Consider the following 13,815-nt stretch of genomic DNA (forward strand, 5'->3'; position numbering starts at 1 on the left):
GAAACAACTTGATGAGTCCTTGCAAAAGGGTTTCATCCTTCCTAGTTCTTCCCCTTGGGCTTGCCCCGTTCTCTTCGTCAAGGAGAAGGATGGTACGGACCGGATAGTTGTAGATTATCGTCCTGTTAATTTGGTCACGGTAAAGAACAAGTATCCGCTCCCCAGGATCAATGATCCATATGATCAGCTCGCTAGATCCTTAGTCTTTTCCAAGATGGATTTGAGGTTAGGCTACCACCAAATCAAGATCAGAAATGGTGACATTCCTAAGACGGCTTTTGTCACTCGTTATGGCCAGTACGAGTACACCGTCATGTCATTTGGTCTAACCAATGCTCTAGCTACATTCTCCTGCTTGATGAGCTCGATCTTCATGGATTACTTAGATAAGTTCATCGTGGTTTACCTTGATGATATTCTTATTTACTCGAAGAACGAGAAAGAGCATGCCGAACATCTTAGACTTGTGTTAGAAAAACTCAGAGATCACCGCCTTTATGCCAAGTTCTCCAAGTGCGAATTTTGGTTGCCAGAGGTGACCTACCTGGGCCACGTGATATCTGGTAAGGGCATTGCTGTCAATCCCGAGAGAGTTCAAGCCGTTCTTGATTGGACTCCACCTGAAACAGTTAAACAAGTTAGGAGTTTCCTTTGTCTAGCCAGTTATTGTCTCCGCTTCATTGAGAACTTCTCCATAGTGGCCAAACCTCTCACGGAACTTCTCAAGAAAGATAAAAAGTTTGAGTGTTGTAACGCCCTCGATGAGGCTATATCTCCTACGTTTCGAAGCAGGACTTAGAGGCATAACCGCATTGAACGCAATGTCGCAAGTTAGGTAATCTTCACAACAACCCATGTAAATAGATATAAGGGGAAAAAGTACATAGTTGGCTTACACTCGCCACATCACACAAATACATGAATAACATTACAATCATCCAATACACTCATGGTCCGACTACCGTACCAAAATAAAGATCAACCCCCACATGCGACAAAGTCCCCGATCGCCACAACTGGGCACCACTACTAATCATCTGGGAAAGACTCATAGTAACGACGAGAGTCTTCATCGAACTCCCACTTGATCTCAAGCGCATCGTCTGGAGTGGTATCATCGGTCCCTGCATCTAGTTTTGGAAGTAATCTGTGAGTCACCGGGACTCAGCAATCTCACACCCTCGCGATCAAGAATATTTAAGCTTATAGGAAGGGTAAAAGGTATGAGATGGAGTTCCAGCAAGCGACTAGCCTATATGGTGGCTAAACATACGCAAATGAGAGCGAGAAGAGAAGACAAAGCACGTTCGAGAAATATATGATCAAGAAGTGATCCTAGAACAACCTACGTCAAGCATAACTCCAACATCGTGTTCACTTCCCAGACTCCGCCGACAAGAGACCATCACGGTTACACACGCGGTTGATGTATTTTAATTAAGGTGAACTTCAGGTTTTCTACAACCGGACATTAACAAATTCCCATCTGCCCATAACCGCGGGCACGGCTTTCAAAAGTTAAAATCCCTCTAGGGGAGTCCCAACTTAGCCCATCACAAGCTCTCACGGTCAACGAAGGATATTCCTTCTAGAGGGAAGACCCGATCAGACTCAGAATCTCGGTTACAGGACATCCTCGACAATGGTAAAACAAGTCCAGCAAGACCGCCCAATGCGCCGACATCCTGATGGGAACTGCACATATCTCGTTCTCAGGGCAACACCGGATGAACACTACGTACAGCTAAAACCAGCCCTCAAGTTTCCCCGAGGTGGCGCCGCAAGTGGCTCTGTTTCGGACCAACACTTAGACAAGCACTGGCCCAGGGGGTTAAAATATAGATGACCCTCGGGCTGGCCTAACCCAAGGGAAAAAGGCTAGGTGGTGAATGGTAAAACCAAGGTTGGGCCTTGCTGGAGGAGTTTTATTCAAAGCTATCTGTCAAGGGGTTCCCATTATAACCCAACCGCGTAAGGAACGCAAAATCCGGGAACATAACACCGATATGACGAAAACTAGGGCGGCAAGAGTGGAACAAAACCCCAGGCATAAGGCCGAGCCTTCCATCCTTTACCAAGTATATAGATGCATTAATTAGATAAGAGATATTGTGATATCCGAACAAGTAAACATGTTCCAACAAGGAACAAACTTCAATCTTCACCTGCAACTAACAACGCTATAAGAGGGGCTGAGCAAATCGATAACATAGCCAAACAACGGTTTGCTAGGACAAGGTGGGTTAGAGGCTTGGTTTAACAATATGGGAGGCATGATAAGCAAGTGGTAGGTATCACAGCATAGGCATAGCAATAGAGCGAGCAACTAGCAAGCAAAGATAGAAGTGATTTCGAGGGTATGGTCATCTTTCCTGAAATCCCGCAAGGAAGAACGAGTCCATGAAGAAGACAAATGGACGTAGTTAAACGGGTCCTCACAAATGCGACGTTATCGGAACCAACCCGAAGAAAGAAACACCAGAAAGAAGCACACAACATAGTAAACGACCAACACATGAACATTATATGATATGCGGGATGCAGTATGTGATGCATATGCATGATTTGCAAAGGAATGATTTAACCTGGCCTCAACTTGGAAATCCAAGAGTACCATTGGAAAGGTGACGTGATTTCGGTTGAAATTGATATAAAGATCTCCGGAATCGGATGCACGGTTTGGAAATGGCAAGCAAAACAATATGGCACCGGTCTGCGATAATCAGCAAGTAGCCTTCTAACTGCATCAAGATAAAAATGCTACATCACTCAAACATGGCAGGAACACACTCAAGATGCTTGACAAAAGATGAACACTGAACTACGGCTAATTCACTCATTAACAGGTTCAAACAAGCATGGCAAAAGTGCAAATGATAACAGGTTTCAGACTTAGTGAAATTAACACAAGTCTGGAATTTATCATCAGGAAGCACACTTTAGAGCATGAAAACTACATGCTACAGGAACTTAACATGGAAAAGAAAGGCATGGCAAGAATCTACTCAAAGCACTTAACAAAAGTCCCTTAGTGACCTTGAGCCAAAAGGGATCATAAAATACAATTGCAAGCATGTGAACATGGCAAAAACATAAACAGATCTCAAACTTAGTGAAAAACTGGAGCATGCAAATCAGTTAACGAGTAGGCATGTTTACGAGCTCGATGCACTCACTACAGAGCATGGCATGACAAACTAAGCATACACCCATTAATAATACATGGCATAGAAGCTAGACATGGCAAGAACAACAACATAGCATGCACGGATCGATAGCAACATCCTCGGCAAAATAGATAAACATGTCAACAATCTGCCAGGATTCACTTTATAGCAAAAGTAGAGCTCGATCGACTCAAGCTAGGGTGCTCAATAATTGCAAAAAAAGACATTGATGGATAGAGAACCACAATGTTAACAAAACATCATTACTAATCATCCTCAAAAGAGGCACCGATCACTAGGAAACAACATGAACATATGGCATAACAACAAAATCAGGACAAGGACTTAGTGAAATTCTACGTCTCTGAAATGAGGATTACCGATTGCGCTACTTTGCAAGCTTGTACTAGTCACCACAAAGATCACAAAAATACATGGCATACACCCCTGTAAAGATGGCATGGCATTCTACAAAACACATGTAGAGCTCAGGATCATAGCATGCACACATTAATCATGGCAAAAATGACAAAATGCCATTTGCTGAAACAGATTTGACAAATTCATCACATAGCCCTCTTCCAACGACATTTCGGGCATCAAGATGAGCACAAATGCAAATGATGCAATGAGATGAAATGATGTACTCGTCGAGGCGAACATTTTGATATGCCACACGCATGAATCAGAGCAACGGGTGCAAAGTTATGATGCGATGAATATGTCTGAAAAAGTAGCAGATCTGGGGACATAAGTCAAATTCAGGGATAGGAAAAAAAACACAAAGTGAGCATCATATTGTACACAGTGCTCTGTGCGAGGTTTCGCGGGTCCTCACCATGGGCCAAGCCCAGGTCACAGAGAGGAGGCAGGCCAGTGGTTGGCCTCGGGTGGCTGGGCCGGACGGGCCGACTGCCGGTGGCGAGGCCCACATGGTGGTGCGAGCGGGACGAACAGCTCCTCTGCTCGTCCCAGAGCAGGGACATGGCGGCGGTGGCTCATCCGGTTATGATGGATGGCGGGGCGGCCACCGGAGGCGGGGACGAGGTCATGGGTCGAAAACGGGCAGATCCGGGCATGGGGACCTCGGATCAGGCCGTGGACGAGGGCGCGAAGGCCGGCAATGAACTCGGCGGCGACTCCTGCAAGGAAAATGGCGGCGGCGCAGCGTTTAGCGGAGAGGGAGAGCACCAGAGAAGGTGAAGGGACCAGGAGAGGGACGGGGCCGGCCTGCTGCTGGAGTCCGACGGTAGCGGCGGCGCTCCGGCGCGGGAGGCATGCGCGGTGGTGGCTTGGGAGTAGCAACGAGCTCGGGGATGAGGGCTCCTCCCCTCGATCCAAAGCGTGGATCATCTCGGGGGCTCAAGCACGGACGGCAGCTCGGGTACGGACGGTTCGGCCCGGGGCGGGCTGGATCTGGGCCCGGGCGGTGGCGCGGTGAAGTGGGGTACGGGGCAGACAGGTGGGGCGCGCTGGTAGGCTAGCGGCGGCGGCGGGGTAACGTGGCGGCCTCTGGTTGGCCGGAGTGAGGTGGTAGCGGGGTGGACATGTGTGGCCGACGCGGGGGGAAGTGTCCGGCGGCGTGGGGAGGAGTTTGCTAGGGATTGGACTGCGCGAAAAATGCGGGGAGGCACACATATTTATAGGTAGAGGGAGCTAGGAGGCTCCAAATGAGGTGCGGTTTTAGGCCACGCGATCGTGATTGAACGACCGAGATGATGGAAGAGGTTTAGGTGGGTTTTCGGCCACTTTGGAAGGGTGTTGGGCTGCAACACTCACGAGGCCTTTTTGGTCCCTCGGTTAACCGTTGGTGTATCATCAAACGAAGTCCAAATGGCACAAAACTTGACAGGCGGTCTACCGATAGTAAACCAAGGCCGCATGACAAGTCTCGGTCCAATCCGAGAACGTTTAACACTCACACACGAAAAGAGGTAGAAAGGGACACTGGGTGACATAGGAGCGCCGGATTACAAAACGGACAACGGGGAAAATGCTCGGATGCATGAGACGAACGTGTATGCAAATGAAATACACATGATGACATGATATGCAATGCATGACACCCAAGAAAATGACAAGGCAACAACAGAGAATAACTGGAAGACACCTGGCACATCGGTCTCAGGGCATTACAACACTCCACCACTATGAGAGGATCTCGTCCTGAGATCTAGAATGGCACCAGAGGGAAAAGGAAGAGGAAGAGGAAGAGGAAGAGAGGAGGTAAAACTAAGTTGCTTCTTTGACAAACGAGTGAAACCAAATAACCCTTAAAAGGTTGAAAAAATTGAAAGAAATAAAACAATGGAGAAGAACAAAGTTGAAAACACTCCGTTAGAAAAGAGAGACAAGGAAGAACAACTTCAAACAGCACTCCGGTTGGAAAGATATGCATGGCTTGATAAAATGAAAGAACCTGAGCAGCGGTCACACACTCTGGTTAAATAGATAAGCACGGAAAGAACAGGATCCAAGATGATGCAACATCACAATGGCTCCGGAACAAAAGAATAGAAGATAGATAATTGAAATAAAAGAATGGAGATGAAAATGTCATCTTATGCCACAAAAGAGCTTGAGAAGGCATCCTTAGGAGACGGGTCGAGCGGAGTTGTTGGAACACCAACAATGAAAATAATACGCTTGTTATGGTCTTATGGAATACATCTCAAATTATGAGGTGACAACCTGCCACTAACAAAACCAAAGATTGGATTGATATCAACAAGGAGACGAAAAACTTATTCACTGGGAGGATAACGAAGAACTTGGTTCAATTATAAGCACCATAATAGCAACAATCCTTAGGGAAAGCTTTAGGTGAAATATAACCCAAGATAACTCGAATGAATAGATTGATGGGTTTAAATAACTCATTCTTAACAACATGTGAATCATGAATCATGAACTCAAATTATCAAGAATGACATAATACCACCTCCAATTACACGGAAGAAAGAATTGCACTCCGGATAGCAAGATGGAGAATGCTTGAGCTCCTCTGAATAGAATCTTGATGAACACTTCGAGAAGGAATTAAATCCTTGATGAATCACTATGTAGAGCCTCCATGAAGAACTCCGGTAACAATAAGGATGATCAAACGAAAGGAAAGAGAAGTTGAAAAACACAAGGTGAAACCTTGCGATGATTAGATGGATTTCACGATGATATAATTGAGAGAACTTGGAACTCCGGGAAAGAAAGATTAAACAAGTGAAAACGATAGCTTGATTAACCTCCGGAATAAGGAATGAAATCACTTGGAAGAAACAAGAATAAGAATTACATTATGCTTATCCTTCATCAATTTAAATTGAAGACGAGCAAACGGACTTGGCATACTCCTTATTCTCGTTGAAAAAGGATTGAGAGAGATATCGATAACTTGATAAGGTCTTCAACGAACCACCGGTAGGATTGAAACAACGAATGAATTGATATGATAAACAAGGAAGAGAAATCTTGAACGAACCACCGTAAGAATTGAATAACAAATGAAGTAAAAGGATGGATCACCGGTAAGAATTGTGAAATGAACGAAGATACTTGAGACAATCTAGATACATGAGAACGAAAAGATCACGAGCTGATAAGAGAATTTTTGAACGATGCACCGGTAAGATTGGAGAATGATAACTGACAGCTGAGAATGAATAAACCTGAATTGATGGACTTCGGATAACAAACTGAGAAGACTCTTGAATAGCTCCGGATGGGTGAAAAGAATTCTCACAATCGAATACAATTATGAGAGGATGGCAACGAGCTAGCACCATGAATATTGAAGAGAATGGAGCAAGATTGCAAGAAATATCTTCTTCGGTCTTCAAAAGTAGAGAATGACAACGAGAGACAACACCATGAATTATTGAGACACTCCGGACTAGGGAAGAATAGATAAGTTGAACCAATGATGAAAAGAATTTGAAAGCTCTCGGAGAAATACATATGACTGATGATGAATCATTCTTACGTCAAACTTTGAAAAGAATTTGAGAATACCTCCGAGAAAATAAGAAGAGTCAGGTAAGATCCTGGGAAAAGACCTATGGGTTAGGGCCCACTGAAAAGAAACACTGTTGAAATGATTTAAAAGAGAGAATTGTGCCGGTTGAATTAAATTACTTGAATGAGATAACATCCTCGAAAGAGCTTGAACGAATGTAGAGTGGAGACACGGATCTTCGAGATATCTTGAGAACTCCGGAATAATAGTATAGCGAGAAGTGAATTATTATGAGGTGCACCGGCAAGAGAAGACATTTGAAACGAGGAAAAAGATGTGATCAACAAAGCTTGAATTGAATCCACTGGAGAAGAAAATGAGTGAAGAGTGACGAACTAGAAGCTCCGTTAGAATCTTCATGAGAATCACCGGATAAGAATATTGACGGAAAAGAATGGGGAGACTTCACATCAATAAGATGGATACTTGATAAAGAAATCCGAGTCCTTGAAGAAACAAGGGTGGGAGGGTGGGAAAACAAAGACAACTTGAAGACGGATGAAACCAAACACCGTTGAGAATACTTAGAGTTGGATCTTGCAAATGTTGAAATGATTGGATCCACTTGACGAGAAGCACGCCGGTTGAAAAGGATTTACATGAAAATCTCGATTATCATGAAGGATTGGTATTCACATAAGAACATGAGAACACCGCTTAGGAAAAGTATGGGATCAACACTTGACATTGAAGCAACTCGAATACCACAACTGAAAACAAAACAAAGGATTGGCTTGTAGAATAAGCCGAAACAAACATATGATAGAGATTTCGTCCGAAGTTTTCGTGGTGGGGCATACACGGGCTCGATCGTACAACACCATCATGTACAAGGCAGTGCATATGACATATGAAGCGTCCCTGAGTCGGCATAGCCAAGGACTCTTTAAGACACAACGAGACCATTGTAAAACCAACTGTGAATAGGCGGACCACTAGACGTCGAACCCCAATTTCATATCATATATCCGTCGGAAAGATATCCTAAGAGCTACTTGAATTCCCACTTATAAACTCCCGAAACTTTCCGGTTATGCAATCAGGTGTTAGGCATACAGGGGAAGCATAATATCTCACCCAAACTAGCAAATGCTACATCCAGCTGTATCCATCCGTCAACACATAACCAAGAAACCCTCGGAAATCATCTACCTCAACCTTCGAAAAGCATCCGTTATATGAGGTATGGCAATACTCCCAAACTCCCGCCCCAGTACTAGGTGGCGTCGAGGTTATCTCACCAACAACTGCATAAAAGAGATTTTCGATGTCGGCGAAACTAAACTCAGGTATTCCAGAACAGCAACGATAAAATTGTGACGACAAAACCTCGGAGCTCAACTCCCCGGGACACTTCCACAACCCCTAAATGTCAGGAGGCACCAAGAACAATGTTCTCGTCACAAATTGATTGGAACGATTCCAAGATACCCGCGTGATCCAAAATTTTTTTAGTGAAATTTGAGAAGAGAAGAGTCAAAACTCTATGTCAGGATGCCTCACCAGAGCGATGAAGGGACTAGGGAGTAAAAAGAATTCCTAACTCTCCGATATATATAATTCCTGAAAGACTCAAAACATTTTTCTAGACTCAACAACACCAGCGATTCGATCAAGCAGGGGGCTCCTAAGGTCGGGGAAGGCTCTGATTACCAACTTGCAACGCCCTCGATGCGGCTATATCTCCTACGTATCGAAGCACGACTTAGAGGCATAACCGCATTGAAAGCAATGTCGCAAGTAAGGTAATCTTCACAACAACACATGTAAATAGATAAAAGGGGAAAAAGTACATAGTTCGCTTACACTCGCCACGTCACACAAATGCATGAATAACATTACAATCATCCAATAGACTCATGGTCTGACTATGGTACCAATATAAAGATCAACCCCCACATGAGACAAAGTCCCCGATCGCCCCAACTGGGCACCACTACTGATCATCTGGGAAAGACACATAGTAACGACGAGAGTCTTCATCGAACTCCCACTTGAGCGCAAACGCATCATCTGGAGCGGTATCATCGGTCCCTGCATCTGGTTTTGGAAGTAATCTATGAGTCACGGGGACTCATTAATCTCACACCCTCGCGATCAAGACTATTTAAGCTTATAGGAAAGGGCAAAAGGTATGAGGTGGAGCTGCAGCAAGCGACTAGCTTATATGGTGGCTAAACATATGCAAATGACAGCGAGAAGAGAAGGCAAAGCACGTTCGAGAAATATATGATCAAGAAGTGATCCTAGAACAACCTACGTCCAGCATAACTCCAACACCATGTTCGCTTCCCGGACTCCGCCGAGAAGAGACCAGCACGGTTACACCCGCGGTTGATGTATTTTAATTAATGTCAACTTCAGGTTTTCTACAACCGGACATTAACAAATTCCCATCTGCTGCCGCGGGCACGGCTTTCGAAAGTTCAAATCCCTGCAGGGGAGTCCCAACTTAGCCCATCACAAGCTCTCACGGTCAACGAAGGATATTCCTTCTAGAGGGAAGACCTGATCAGACTCGGAATCCCGGTTACAAGACATCCTCGACAATGGTAAAACAAGTCCAGCAAGACCGCCCGATGCGCCGACATCCTTATTGGACCTGCACATATCTCGTTCTCAGGACAACACCGGATTAACACTACGTACAGCTAAAACCAGCCCTCAAGTTTCCCCGAGGTGGCGCCGCAAGTGGCTCTGTTTTGGACCAACACTTGGACAAGCACTGGCCCGGGGGGGTTAAAATAAAGATGACCGTTGGGCTGGCCTAACCCAAGGGAAAAAGTCTAGGTGGCGAATGGTAAAACCAAGGTTGGGCCTTGCTGGAGGAGTTTTATTCAAAGCAAACTGTCAAGGGGTTCCCATTATAACCCAACCGCGTAAGGAACGCAAAATCCGGGAACATAACACCGATATGACGGTAACTAGGGCGGCAAGAGTGGAACAAAACACCAGGCATAAGGCCAAGCCTTCCACCCTTGACCAAGTATATAGATGCATTAGTTAGATAAGAGATATTGTGATATCCCAACAAGTAAACATGTTCCAACAAGGAACAAACTTCAATCTTCACCTGCAACTAACAACGCTATAAGAGGGGCTGAGCAAAGTGGTAACATAGCCAAACAACGGTTTGCTAGGATAAGGTGGGTTAGAGGCTTGGTTTAACAATATACGAGGCATGATAAGCAAGTGGTGGGTATTGCAGCATAGGCATAGAAAAAGAGCGAGCAACTAGCAAGCAAAGATAGAAGTGATTTCGAGGGTATGGTCATCTTGCCTGAAATCCCGCAAGGAAGAAGAACGAGTCCATGAAGAAGACGAACGGACGTAGTCGAACGGGTCCTCACAAACGCGATGTTATCGGAACCAACCCGAAGAAAGCAACACCAGAAAGAAGCACACAACATAGTAAACGACCAACACATGAACATGATATGATATGCGGGATGCGGTATGTGATGCATATGCATGATTTGCAGAGGAATGATTGAACCTAGCCTTACTTTTCAAATCTAATAGTTCCACTGGAAAGGAGAGGTGATTTCGGTTGAAATCGATATAAAGATCACCGGAATCGGATGCACGGTTTGGAAATGGCAAGCAAAACAAATATGGCACCGGTCTACGATAATCAGCAAGTAGCCTTTTAATGCATCAAGATAAATAAGCTACAGCACTCCAACATGGCAACAAAATAAATGGAAGGAATCGACTCAAGATGGTTGACAAAAGATGAACACTGAGCTACGACTAATTCACTCATTAACAGGTTCAAACTAGCATGGCAAAAGTGCAAATGATAACAGGTTTCAGACTTAGTGAAATTAACACAAGTCTGGAATTTATCATCAGGAAGCACACTTTAGAGCATGAAAACTACATGCTACCGGAACTTAACATGGCAAAGAAAGGCATGGCATGAAGGTACTCAAAGCACTTAACAAAAGTCCCTTAGTGACCTTGAGCCAAAAGGGATCAGAAAATACAATTGCAAGCATGTGAACATGGCAAAAACATAAACAGATCTCAGACTTGGTGAAAAACTGGAGCATGCAAATCAAGTAACGAGTAGGCATGTTTACGAGCTCGATGCACTCACTACAGAGCATGGCATGACAAACTAAGCATACAGCCATCAAGAATACATGGCATAGAAGCTAGAAATGGCAAGAACAACAACATAGCATACACGGATAGATAGCAACATCCTCGGCAAAATCGCTAAACATGTCAACAATCTGCCAGGATTCACTTTATAGCAAAAGTAGAGCTTGATTGACTCAAGCTAGGGTGCTCCATAATTGCAAACAAAGACATGGATGGATATAGCACCACAATGTTAACAAAACATCCTTACTTGTCATCCTCAAAAGAGGCACGGATCACTAGGAAACAACATGAACATATGGCATAACAACAAAATCAGGACATGGACTTAGTGAAATTCTAAGTCCCTAAAATCGGCATTACTGATTGCGCTACTTTGCAAGCTTTACTAGTCACCACAAAGATCACAAAAATACATGGCATACACCCCTGTAAAGATGGCATGGCATTCTACAAAACACATGTAGAGCTCAGGATCATAGCATGCACACATTAATCATGGCAAAAATGACAAAATGCCATTTGTTGAAACAGATCTGACAAATTCATCACATAGCCCTCTTCCAACGACATTTCGGGCATCAAGATGAGCTCAAATGCAAATGATGCAGTAAGATGAAATGATGTACTCGTCGAGGTGAACATTTTGATATGCTACACGCACGAATCAAAGCAACGGGTGCAAAGTTATGATGCGATGAATATGTCTGAAAAAGTAGCAGATTTGCGGACTTAGTCAAGTTCAGGGATATGAAAAAAAACACAAAGTGAGTGTCGTATTATACACAGTGCAATGTGCGAGGTTTGGCGGGTCCTCACCATGGGCCAATCCCAGGTTGCAGAGAGGAGGCAGCCTAGCGGTTGGCCTCGGGTGGCTGGGCCGGACGGGGCCGACTGCCGGTGGTGAGGCTCACATGGCGGTGCGAGCGGGACGAACAGCTCCTCTGCTCGTCCCGAAGCATGGACATGGTGGCGGCGGTCGCCGGGGCGGCCACCGGAGGCGGGGACGAGGTCATGGGTCGAAAATGGGCAGATCCGGGCATGGGACCCCGGATCCGACCGTGGACGAGGGCGCGAAGGCCGTCGATGAACTCGGCGGCGGCTCCTGCAAGGAAAATGGCGGCGGTGCAGCGTTTAGCAGAGAGGGAGAGCACTAGAGAAGGTGAAGGGAGCAGGTGAGGGATGGGGCCGGCCTGCTGCTGGAGTCCGACGGCAGCGGCGACGCTCCAGCGCGGGAGGCATGCACGGTGGTGGCTCGGGAGGAGCGACGAGCTCGGGGACGAGGGCTCCTCCCCTCGATCCAAAGCGGGGATCATCTCGGGGGCTCGAGCACGGACGACGGCTCGGGTACGGCCCGGTTCGGCCTGGGGCGGGCTGGATCTGGGCCCGGGCGGCGGCGCGGTGAAGTGGGGTATGGGGCGGACAGGTGGCGCGCGCTGGTAGGCTAGCGGCGGCGTCGGGGTGACGTGGCGGCTTCTGGATGGCCGGAGTGAGGTGGCAGCGGGGTCGACATGTCCGGCCGACGCGGGAGGAAGTGTCCGGCGACGCGGGGAGGAGTTTGCTAGGGTTTGGACTGCGCGAAAAATGCGGGGATGCACACATATTTATAGGTAGAGGGCGCTAGGAGGCTCCAAATGAGGTGCGGTTTTTGGCCACGCGATCGTGATCGAACGACTGAGATGATGGAAGAGGTTTAGGTCGGTTTTAGGCCACTTTGGAAGGGTGTTGGGCTGCAACACTCACGAGGCCTTTTTGGTCCCTCGGGTAACCGTTGGAGTATCAAACAAAGTCCAAATGGCACGAAACTTGACAGGCAGTCTACCGATAGTAATCCAAGGCCGCATGACAAGTCTTGGTCCAATCCAAGAATGTTTAACACCCGCACACGAAAAGAGGTAGAAAGGGACACTGGGTGACATAGGAGCGCCAGATTACAAAACGGACAACGGGGAAAATGCTCGGATGCATGAGACAAACGTGTATGCAAATGAAATGCACATGATGACATGATATGCAATGCATGACACGCAAGCAAATGACAAGGCAACAACAGCGAATAACTGGAGGACACCTGGCACATCGGTCTTGGTGCGTTACAGGTCCCCACAGTGTGAGCACAGTTCTCAGAAACTGAAAAGACGCCTGACTTCTGCTCCCATACTTGTGCCACCGGATTTCACTAAGGACTTTGTTATCTACTGCGACGCCTCACGACAGGGACTAGGTTGCATTCTTATGCAGGATCGTCATGTGATTGCCTATGCATCTCGACAGTTGCATCCACATGAGGAGAATTATCCTACACATGATCTAGAGCCTGCAACCATAGTCGATACACTTAAGACCTGGCGACATTACCTTCTTGGTAAGCGTTGCGAGATTTACACCGATCACCAGAGTCTCAAGTATATCTTCACCCAACCATATTTGAACATTAGGCAAAGAAGTTGGTTGGAGTTGATCTCAGATTACGACTTAGGAATTACCTACACCCCAGGCAAGGGGAATGTCATGGCTGATGCGCTA

Source organism: Triticum aestivum, chromosome 4A, assembly GCF_018294505.1.
Source record: "Triticum aestivum cultivar Chinese Spring chromosome 4A, IWGSC CS RefSeq v2.1, whole genome shotgun sequence".
In the NCBI taxonomy this organism is placed as follows: domain Eukaryota; kingdom Viridiplantae; phylum Streptophyta; class Magnoliopsida; order Poales; family Poaceae; genus Triticum; species Triticum aestivum.